The following is a 12,203-nucleotide window of genomic DNA, read 5'->3' on the forward strand; positions in this document are numbered from 1 at the left end:
GACATATAACGACGTATGTTCTCCCTCATATGTGGATCCTAGCACCAAATCCTTATAAATGAGTATGTATCCAGAGATAACTACAGGAACCAGGATAATGAAGAGGAACCAGGGAGGTAAAGGAAAAGAAAAAATCTGAAAGAGAACAGTAGAAAATAGGTGTTAACAAGAGAGATACGTATAAAAATAGGGTTATTTTAAGGGGAGCGGGGAGGGAAGGTTATAAAAGGAACCTAGGAGATAAAGGGAAAGGAGCTAAGAGAGGTGGGACCATAGAAAAAGGGTATTATTAAGGGAGAAAGGGGAAAAATGGGAGGGGGACCTTAAATGTGGATACCATGGTGGAAGGGTTAGACAATGTGAGAGATAAATAATGCCTTGCTAGCTTTAGAAAACCAGAGGGAACCATATTAGGCCAATAACCTACTGACAAATTATACATACAACCAGATCAAAGAATGTAATATATGTCTAAGCAAGGTTTATCTGAGAGCATTTGTTCCTTGCCCAAGCTCTATCTACATGGTATATGGCAATTAAAAGTACCAGACTGGTGGAACTAACTTTCTTGGATGTTTAACAGCTATACTTTGAGGCCTATACTAATTTGGTCAGAGGGACATAAAGGACAGTTTTTGCTCCTTGCCATCCTAGGTCTACTAAGTTCCAGGGGAATATGGAGCATCTCTCAAAATGTCCTGTAACTGTGGGGAGTTACCTGTTCTCTTGATCAAGGAGGCTGTGGAGGCCCTACCAGATGGGCCTGAACCAGTATCCAGTCTACAAAGAGGAGGGTCAACATACAGGAATCATTTCCTCCATGCTTCCATGTGAAGCCAGCCATGATCGAACAGGACCTTTGACTTATCTTCACATAGATGGAACTGGTAAAAGGAAGGAGGCAGGGACTCCTCCCAAGCCCATGTGACCCCTGAGGAACAGACACTCAAACGACCTTAAGAGTAAAAATATATTGGTTTATCTGGGCCAAATGTAGGGTATTAAACATCCAAAAGGAAAGTATAACCAAAGATTAAAGGGGTCAATATAATTCTTTAAGAGTCCATGTGTATAGCCAAAGGCTACATAACAAGAAACAATGCCAGACAGGAGATACCTTCCTTTGAGTTGTTGGCCAGGGTGGCCCACAAGACTCCCAGATAGTAATGTAGCATAGAACTGGGAAAAAGAACAGCAGACCCCAATCTTATCTAAAGGAATATTGACAACTGATTGCTGCTAGATGAGGAACAGCTGACCTTCCTAAAACAAGGATCTCTAGATAGGCTGACTAAATTCAGCAGATGGACAAGCACTATGGAATGGCTGGGGGCTCCAACAACACAGTGGACAGTAACAGGGATGACAGAGTAAGTGGGCTCCAGTGTGTGGGAGGGGGGAGGCTATGGGAGGGTGCCATTTGAGAAGTGTGTATATAGATGAATAAGATTTGTGGAATGTTCTGTATGATATACACACACAAAAAATCAACAAAGTTAAAAAAAGACATATTTGAGGAGGAAGCATAAAAATTTATGTCATGTCAAATAGTAGAGGTGATAAACATTACCAAGGAAATCTACCTGATTACTTTATATATGTACTCAGGTACTAAGGCTCCGAGTGTAACTGACTATGACTAATAATAATCAGATACACAGAGATTAGAGACACATGTGCAAACATCTAAGCAGCATTAAAAATGTAGGAAACAGCATATTTTAAAATGAAATGGAGATCTTTAAAGGGTAAAAACTCATTCAATTTTATGTCTTACAAGGTTTATACTGAGTTCAATATTGTATAACTAACTATATTAATTCAACTGTGAACCTAAAAATTTACAGTCACTTTTGTAAGAGTTGTATCTTTGCTCTGGAAATTGTTATCAAATATGTTAAAGCTCTAATGGAATGCTTCTTCTAATCATGTGGTTATTAAATTTTAAAAAATTAAAAGAATTTTAAAAAGTAATTCTTCAAAGCATAAAAATTTGCTCCTTATTAATTAGTAGATGTGAAAAACATGCATTGAAATCTTCCTGATGACTTTATATCCATGCTCAGATGCCAAGGATCTGAGAAATTAACTGACTGTGACTAGTAATAATCAGATATATAGAGATTAGAAAGGCATATGCAAACATCTAAGTGTTAATTGCATTAAAAATGAAATTTTCTGTATGAAACTGTGTATTTTAATAATGAAATGGAGATCTTTTTAAAAGGTTAAAACCTCATTCAATTTTATGTCTTACAAGGTTTATACTGAGTTCAATATTGTATAATTATTAATTCAACTGTGAACCTAAAAATTTACAGCCACTTTTGAAAGAGATGTATCCTTGCTCTTGAATGTGTTACTGAATATGTTAAAGCTGTAATGAAATGCTTCTTCTAAGTATGTGGTTATTAAATAAATAATCTTAAAAATAAATAAAATGTTACAAATGAAATAAATACAATACTGATAATATTTTCTTTCTCTGTGTAAATTAAGTTAAATGTTTTAAAACCAAAGAGAATCACTAAAAATTATTTTGAGCTAGATGTGAGCAAGAAAATTGTTAAAGATTAGGGTAGAAAATGCCAGCATTGATACTGTTTTCTTTAGGCGTGCCTTTGAGTTCCCACTCCATGAACAATGGGTATAGAAGTTTATGACTTACAGGTGTGGTAGACACAAGCAAGAGTAGCATTCCATCTGCTGAGGGCTTTCTAAAGACAGGGACTTAATTCTGTATCAAAAAAGCAACTAAATGAGTCTTTTATGCATTTGAAGGCAAGATGTTAAGATTTGTATACATTTTGCTTTCATGATAGCCTGCTTTAACTAAATTTCCCAATTACCCAATAGCTGATCACTGTGACTCCCATCAGAGTCAGACCTCAAATTGCCTTAGCTCATATTGGTTCTGTCCCATAGTGCTTGAGTCAGCTCAAGGAAAAGGGAGGAGAGAGAATAGCCAGACCAGTTTGCTTCAGTGCTGAGATTTGGGTCAGTTTAGTTTTCTGATGCCAAAGCAAAGAGTCAAAATGACTCCAAGACTCATAACATCCAAACTCATGATTTAAAAAGAAAACTGAAAACAAAGTAGTTGTGCAAGCCAGGAGCAGGATTTTCTGATACTGAGAACGCTCTATTGATCAGATCAACCTGGAAAGGTTAATACAGTTGAGATGAAATGCTTTAGGAAGTATGTGAGAAGTCCACAGTAAGCCGGTTATCTAGCAGTGTATTCGCAGGAATCCAAGATAACCTTATGCTGAATGCTGTTCTCTGTGTTGTTTGCTCCTGCTTTTGTTCTTCTGAGCACTTACCTCTTGCAAAGAATGAAGCCACTGGCTTGTGGAGTATCTAAGTCATGCTTTCCTGTGTCCTCCTCACAGAAAGCAGGGCTGCCCATTAGCACAATTTTGAAGAACACTGAGGCCCTGTAGGTGGGTGGAGGGGGCTCCTGGGCCTCAGCCTCGCCCAGGTTGCTTGCTGTTCTCCAGCACAGGTTGATGCTCTGCTTTCTCAGGTTTTCCAACTTACTGTGAATCTTGTTCGCTTGCCCTCCCTGAGCTGCTTTTGCCTGCCAGTTTGCAAACATGCCTGAGCATTAGAATCACCTGAGCAACTGTTTAAAAATTCACTTCTTGCTCCACACAGAGGTTCTGTTTTAAGTCATGGGTGAGGGGCTCAACATGAGCAGTTTTTGAAGTTCTCAAAGGTTTAGGGTCAGTGGAGATAAGGCAGGCACTTCTTTATTAGTGATGCATGAGAACTCACAAAGGTACTTAAAAGGTACTGAAGTGCATTGTCCTAAAAAACAGAGATGGTGTGCTTGTAAAATGGCCTGCTTTGCTGCTATTGGTCTTGTGTCTCTCGAAGCCTTCATGAGAATCAAGAGATGCAACACTCTGTTAAAGTTTTGTGACTAGTCAATATTCCAAGCTAGCACAAAAATATTTATTCATTCTCTTTCACTCCCTTTTTGGTCACCCTTGTAGGTTGTTCTGATTATCTTTGCTGCACAATAAAACACTTCCTTGAATTTGTTCTAGAAATCCAACTGATAAATTGATTCAGTAGTTAGTTGGGTCTCCACTAATTCATTTTCTTAATGTATGTGTCTGTGCATGTATGTGCTTATATGTGTACTTGTTTGTGTGCGCATATTTGTGAGCATGCATATTTTTGCATGTGCATGTTTGTGTGTGTACATGCTTGTGTGTGTACATTTGAGTGTGTATGTGTGTATATGTGTGCACATTTGTGTGTACCTGTTTGTGTGTGCATATGTGTGTTTGTGCATGTTTGAGTGTGTTCATGCTTGTGTGTGTACAACTTTGTGTGCGTGTGATGTGTACAGAGGCCAGAAGTTACTGTTGATGTCTTTCTCTATCACTATCCTCTTTTTGAGAAAGTTTCTCTCACTGAACACAGAGTTCATTGATTTGCTTGGCTGATTGGCTAGTGAGCTCTGGGGATCTTCCTGTCTCTACCTCACACCAGGCTTTTATGTGGGCATTAGAGATCTGAACCCAGGTCCTCATGCCTCTGCAGAAAGCACTTTACCCATTGAGCTATCTCCCTAACCCTCTACAATTTCTTCACTAAGTTTAGTTTGAGGTTTCTTTCAGCACTGATAATAGGATGAATAACGGTCCCTCAAAGACATCTGAGTCCTAATCCTTAGAACCCCACATGGTAAAAGGCACTTTGCATATGAATTTGGGAAGTTATTGAAATGGACCTGATATAATCACTACAGTTCTTAGAAAAGTGAGAGGGGAGATCAGAGTAATAGTAGACAGAAGGTAAAAGTGGGGATGGTTCCAGGAAGGTGTCATGAGCCAAGAAATGTGAGAATTAGTAGCTGACAAAGGAAACAGTCTGACTTGCTCTGACACAAATTGACGTTATCCATACGACTGATTCTGAATCTCTAGCTTCCAGAACTGAAGAGATTAAATTTATGTTATTTTAAGTCACTATGTTATGGTGATTTGTTACAGTAGCAACAGGAAAGTCATAGAAACAGACTTTAGTCAAAACATACAATTGCATATTTCACATCATTTGTTCACTAGTGTTAATATTTAATTTCTTTTTTATGTTTTATTATTTTAATGTGTATGAGTGTTGCACCTGCATGTAGCTAGGTATACCCATGCCATGCAATGCCCACAGAGGTCAGAAGAGGGTGTCGGATCACCTGGAACTGGAGTTAAGGACAGCTGTTAGTCATTATGTGAGTGCTGAGAACCAAATCCAGGTCTTCTGCAAGACCAGCCAGTGCTCTTAACCACTGAGCTGTCTCAGCCCTAATATTTTATTTCTATACTACCTCTGTATGTTTAACATGTTGCTGTCAAAATATGTTCTGCTGCTAGCTCAGATTACCTTGATGACCTGAAAGATTACATCTGGCAATCTTGGGGAAAATTACTAAATAAGAATTCAGAATTCAAAATCAGATAATGGGTAGTTGACCATTTTACCAAAGGTTGTTTTTGTTTATTAAGAACAAGTTTACAGCTGGACGTGGTCGCACAAGCTTTTAACCAGTACTTGGGAGGCAGAGGCAGGTGATTTCTTCCCAGACACCCTGTCTCAAAACAAACAAACAAGCAAGCATAAAGCAAGAACAAATTCATTGCATGAGTTTAAAATTCTTGTAACTATATTAAAACATTTCAAAAGTGAGTCAACTACCAAAACTGCAAATTGCTTCCAAATTCTGGGAGTGCATCTACTTCATGATAGAATAAGCAAAGAACGAAGTAACGAACCTGAGCTCTTCATGCAAGTGTTCACTTTTACAGACAGAAATGTTCATTTTAGAAACTTCAAACTCGCACAAAAAATTCTGAAATAGGTTTGTTTCAGGGGTCAAATGCTTTTCTTTAGATTCTCCACTATTTCCTAAGTATACTGAGTTATGAAGATAAAATAAACTATATGCAGCTGCCTGAATTAGAATGTTGCAAATGGTAGGTGTGCGAACAATATTAGCTGAGCATGAATAAAGGTGGCGGCGGCAGCTGAAGGGCAGGTCGTGCTTATTGGAAGGCAATGCGTGTCACCCCCAGCTCAGGCTGAGAGAGAACAGCTTTTTCTTTCTCTCTGTGGAACAGAGGGGAAACAGCCTCTTCCTTCTGGCTTCATGCCAGGGCCTCCAGCAACTAACACAAGCTTCCATAAATAACTCATGTGTTCAAGATTGGCTTCATGGCCATCAAGTCTTACTGATGCTAGAGAATTTATGAACAAGGAGTGAGTTCTTGAGAACTCAGAGTTCTCTTAAGAAATGAGAAAACAAATCTGAGGTAAAATTAGATTATTTTTGTAGATTATTTTTGATATGTATTTATGCAAATTACCTGATCAATTGCTTTCTTCCTGCATCTTCGTTTCCATCAATTGAATGACAGAAAAATATTTTCCAGTAACACTGAAGCGAGAAAAACTTTCTCAAATTCACACAGAACATGTTACCAGCTGTTTTACTATCACTGGTTGTCAAAACAAGCTGTTCCTAGCTAGTTAGTTGCTGACAAGCCCAGAGGAGGGAATGGGGAACTCCTTTTGGAGTGACAGTTGACCTGTTTTCATTTTACATAAGACTGAAGGCATCTCCCCTTTCGGCCAGTATCTGCTGGAGGCTGAGTAAAGCACTGATCTCTCCATACCTAGGCCTGCACTGATGACAGGGGAGATGTCTAGGTTCCTTTCTATTGCCCCATTACATCTGCAAAGAGTAAAGCTAGACACACTTTTCTTTTTTAATCAAGTCTGTGCCACTTAAAAATGAAGCCTTGATAGATATTGCCTAGAATTCACTGAACAGAAAGGTTTGTACCCAATAGGTCTTTCTAAATTCAACTTACTAAGTGACACCCCTTCCCCTACCATCCCCCAAATGCAGTGGAGCACAAGATTCTCTTTCTGTGTTTTCAGTTAGTTGTCCTTCCCAACATACTATAAATTATGTCTTAAAGCACCGTTTCTCACTGGGGCCTGTCTTGCTTCCTAGGGGACATTTAGAAATGTTGGGAGATGTTGTGCCTGTCTCTTGTGTAGTCACAGAGTGCTACCAGCTAATATCCAGTGAGCAGGGCCTACAGACACTGTGACATACCCTGCTGTGCATAACACACCCCTGCTCAGTCAGGAATGACAAATTCAAAACTGGTGATCTACTAAGGTGGACAGACCCATGAATGAGTACATGCTGGAGGGAATAGGGTAAAAGGAAAGGGAACTTGCTATGAGTAAAAGCAAGGGCTTGTGTTCCCAGGAACATTATGCTAGTTGCTTAGCTACAATTTTGCAATGTTGATTATAACTTAAGAGGAAGTGAAGCATGCTCCCACTGAATCGGGGACACAGATGTGGACTTTCTTAACCATAGTGGGATCCCTTGCTGAGGATGCTTAGGAATACAACTCCTTCACTTACACAAGCAGAAGAAATTTCAGCGATCTGTCTTCTTGGTCCTACTTTATTTCTGAAAATGAGCACCCACAAGTAATTCTATTTGCCTTAGGCATAGCAAAGGAATTCTATTCGGAAAGCTCTCCATACTAGGAAGTAATTAATTTACAGTGGAAAGTCCTGCATTTTCTGCTGAAGGCGCATGTCCCCACAGCCAGGGTGCCTATGAATACTCAAGATTCAGAAGTGGGGCCAGCTGTGGTGGCGCCTCATGGGAGCTGAAGAGCCATGCAGACTCTCAGGACATGCCCCAGCTGCTGAGTCCTTCTGGCTGACAAGATCCTACAGGGTTCCAGCGCATGAAAAAGATTGAGGAGCGCCGCTGATACTCTTCATTCCATGGTAATGAGGCACTTATTTTTCTGTGGGAACTTGTGAGGACCAGTCATGCTGCACTGAGAAACCTGATTTACCTTTTGGGCTTCAGAATTCTCATTTGTAAAAGGAAAAAAGAAAAGAGTAGTGAGAATGAGAGGATAGCTAAATCCCTTTCTAGCACCATAGGAAATATGATTTCTTCCTGTTAACGCAACCAGTCATGACCTGGGTTTTCCCAGTGAATGTCAATATGAAGCAAAGGATATCTGGCCAGTACATATATTGATTAACATATGGTAATCACATATGCTAATGTACATTAATTAACAATCACAGAATTCTTTTGCATTCTACTTCCAGCCTGGAAACCTAACCTGCCCATACGGTGTATAGCTCCCTTGGCTCCTGAGCCTGCTCTGCACAGGCATGCACCATAGGTGCATGAATATTCTGCACAAATTAACCCACTACCAAGCATCAGTCTAGACTGAAGGGAGCCCAGAAGCATGACCAGTAGAAAGGCCAAGCAATAGGGGATCTCAAAACACAGGGTAAAGAAGGATCTGCAACTGGACTTCTTTTAGGTACTTCCTCTGGAGCAGGATTTGCAGAGATCATCGACTGCGCTAGGTTCATGTGTAGATCATTTCACAAAGCATATACATACCCAAACAACCAACCCGCTGTAAACTTTAAATGTACTGAATTTTACTTGTCAATTATAGTTCAATAAAGCTATTAAAAGGATATAACATATATGGCCATACAAAGGTACTGAATGTATAACCTAATATTTGCTTGGTTAAAATTTATTTTAAAAGGAAAAACAAGAGAGTGGGGATAGGGGAGCAAGGATTGGAACACGGAACAAGAGAGGGAGGAAGCGGAGGAGACAGAAACTACAAGGTAACAGTAATATTAGACGTTAGTTAATAATTAGTGATGTTAGATGTCCCTGTGATGTCCTAGAGGAAACCTCGGAGACATAGTTCCTTTAAAAAGAAAAGATGTAATAAATAAGTAAAGGACTAAAATGTATTTGTACCATTAACCAGGCATGGGGGAAAAGTTTATTATTAGCTAGCCAGTGGAAACTGTGCTATGATATGTTCATGCAAATAATATAACATTTCTACATTTCCAAAGTGAGTTAGACTTGAGCTCAGCTGCTAACCATCAGGAGTAGAAAGTCCAGCCTGATTTCTGCTTCTTGGGTCACTAAGGATTCAGAGGGCTATGCCTCGCTTCTTGGGCAGATGTGGAGGGAGGCCTGGAGGTGGCATCCTGACTGATGGCTACTGCAGACCCACAGCAGTTCCTTGTGTCAGGCTTGACACATGCCCTATGTACACTCAGTCTCCTGCCTGGCCTGTGGGGCCCTCTGCAGATGGCCTCACTCCAAGGTAGTCACTAACTCCCTTTAAGAGGTGGAGAAGCTCTATGCTTGCCTCATAAGGTCAGCTTGCACCTTTCATAACAATCTTGATGGTTTATGTCAAAAACCTCAGTGATTTTAATTACAGCATTTAAGGAGTATTGAAGGATTTGGGCCCTCAATTATTTATACTGATACTGCTAAAAAATTAGAAAAAAGTTATTAAGGTTCTAGATGCTTTGTATGTCCAGTATGATTACCCTTACTTTCATATCTCATATGAATCAAAGAGAGAAACCTGAAACTTGATCAAATGGGCAAATCATTCTAAAATCTAGTTATAATAATTTACTGTATTTTCCAAACGACACTTTAAATATCAGTTTACATTTTAGCCTCAATTTCATGGGCTATAGGAGTAATTCCTCAGTAGAGAAATAACCTTGTTTATCTGAGATGAATCCACAGTATAAAATCTATGAGGAAAACTACAAATGCTTGAGTTAAGCATGTTTTTAAGCCAGTGGTTCAATTCTTACTGTATCCCATCAAAGACCACCCTGAAATAAAGTAGTCCCTTCATCCAAGGTTCTGCTTTCTGTGGTTTTGTTAACCACAGCCAATTGTTGTCTAAAAATGTTAAATGAAAAATTCCAGAATTATAAATTTGCCTCACAGTGTAATAATTAAAATCAATTCCAATAATGGATTTATGTGCAAATAAAGTACTGAAAAAATACAATGTGGAAACGTGTTCATAAAAGCTTTGGTCAGTTATTCTCATTTAATGGTATTCCCTTGGGCCCTACTAAGTGATAATATGCAGAAATAAGTTTTTTAAAAAAAACTACTTTTTCACACACAAGCCTTTAGACTTCAGTTGCAGAGTTGCAAAAAGTATCTGCAAAATAGCTTCATTAATTTTAAATGCAGAAAACCATTTTAAGACACATAAACAGCCATGCTTATATAATATCTAACCCATTGCAATAAAGCCATATTTCTCACAGGAATTGGGCCAATTTGTATGGTTATTTGCAACAACCAGACACATTATTAAGATCCTTCTTTAGAAACACATGTGAGGCTGTGAGCAACACACTTCCTGACTGTTGACATGAGGCAAACATCTGGAGGAGGCAAGGCTGTGGTGTGCTCTTCCACATGTCCTTGCAATCTGAGGCGAGGCTGGAGCCCATCAGGCACCACTGCTACCCTCAGAATTTGGAGGTTCTTTTCATGGTCCAGACGGCCTTGAGGGTGGGGAGGGGGGCAGGAAGAGCTGCCAAATTTTCCTGGTTCTCCCCTGAAGAGCAGCAAAGTTGCTGTAGCCGGGGAGAGTATGAAGAACAGCTCTTCTATTTTTTCTATAGAAACTGATAATGGAGATGTTTCCAAGTGCATCCCTTGCCTTACTTAAAATCCATAAATTGTGTTGTTTCTAAGCACTACTATAGCAAATTACTACATTTAGTGGCTTAAAACAATACAAATATGTTATCTTAGCAGACCTAGAGAACACCAGTTCCAAAATCAAGTAATCAGCAAGGCCATGTTCTTTCTAGAAACAGATGGGGAGAAATAATTTCTTGGCCTTTTCTAGTTTCTCAGGTCCTCCTCAATTCCTTGGATAATGTTCCTGCATCTTCAACATTATCAGCATAGTATCTTCACACACCGCCTCCCCTCCTTCTCTGCTTCTGTGATCACTTTGACACACCTACCTTCCTCTCCCAAGGACCATTAGTGATTATATTGGGTCTACCCAGGTAATCCAGGATAACCTTCCAAACTAACCATCATTCCTTTACCACAACAGACTTAATAAGAGAGAAGGTATAACTCATGGTTTCATAGATTTTGTTCATGGTTTCTTGACTATGTCACTGCCCAGTACCTCTTGCAGGAGGGTGAGGTGGAAAAGCCAGTTCACTTTATTATGAAGAGAGGGGAGGGGTGGTTTCAAAATCCTCCTCCAGGGCACATCTTCAATGGCCTAATTTCCTAACACTATGTCCTGCCTTCTAAAGGTTCTGTCACCTCCTAATAGATCACAAGCTAATGACCAAGCCTTCTACCTAAGAGGTTTGGAGGGCATTTAAGACTCAAACCACAGCACCTTCCTATCCCTAAGTCCTGAACTCAATAACATCTTGCCACCTAAATTAACATATTCATGGGCTCTGGGAAAATATGAACACATTTGACTGACCATTAGTCTGTGTATGACAACTATTTGGACATTTCAGTCGCTTTGAAAAAGTAAGCTTAACAATTTATAAATTGGAATAATTAATCTCATAGGGATCTAAATGAGATAAGGTAAATTAAGCATGAGGTGGAGTGGAGAGCAAAGACTTCACAGGGGCAGCTAGCCAGTCTACTCTTAATTAGCAGGTACACTTAGCTCCGTCTTCATCATGACCTGAATGATATGAGACCACTTATCTCTCTGGCTTCAGTTTCCTAATTTCCAAGTGTGTAAGTTTTCTCCTGAAGTATTTCTCCTCTTTTCTGTTCCCTGTTTTTTGGAAGTTGATGGATAGGCATGTCCTTTGAAAGAACTGGCAACAGCTTGATGCCTGAGCCCTGAGACTCCAGTAGAAAGAGAGGCAGTCACCCCTCCCATCCAGTTGGTCAGCTTCAACTGCATGAGGGGGAGGGTCTAAGAAGAGATGTGGAAGCCTGGGAGGCGGCAGATGCTTCGCCACCTTGGGGCTGTCAGGTGCCGATCTGCAAAGCTCAGCCTTGAAGTAGGGAAAAAAAGTCCATGGGTGACCATGACTTTGTAAGTGATTCCCCTCCCGGATATCATAAGCTTTGTTGGCAAGCCCAAATAAATGTTTATTCCCTAAACTGTAGCTTAGAGGAACATTGTGTCTGTTTGTCGGTCAGGTCGTAAGGACAGCATGGGGCCTGAGAGCTGAGAGCATATGCAGCATGGGCCTGCCAGAAGAGAATTTCACTATACAGAAGTCAAGCGCGCTTACACTTCAAGGGGATGGAATAAATGTTAGTCACAAAT

Source organism: Nannospalax galili, unplaced genomic scaffold (assembly GCF_000622305.1).
Source record: "Nannospalax galili isolate Female #2095 unplaced genomic scaffold, S.galili_v1.0 scaffold450, whole genome shotgun sequence".
NCBI lineage: Eukaryota > Metazoa > Chordata > Mammalia > Rodentia > Spalacidae > Nannospalax > Nannospalax galili.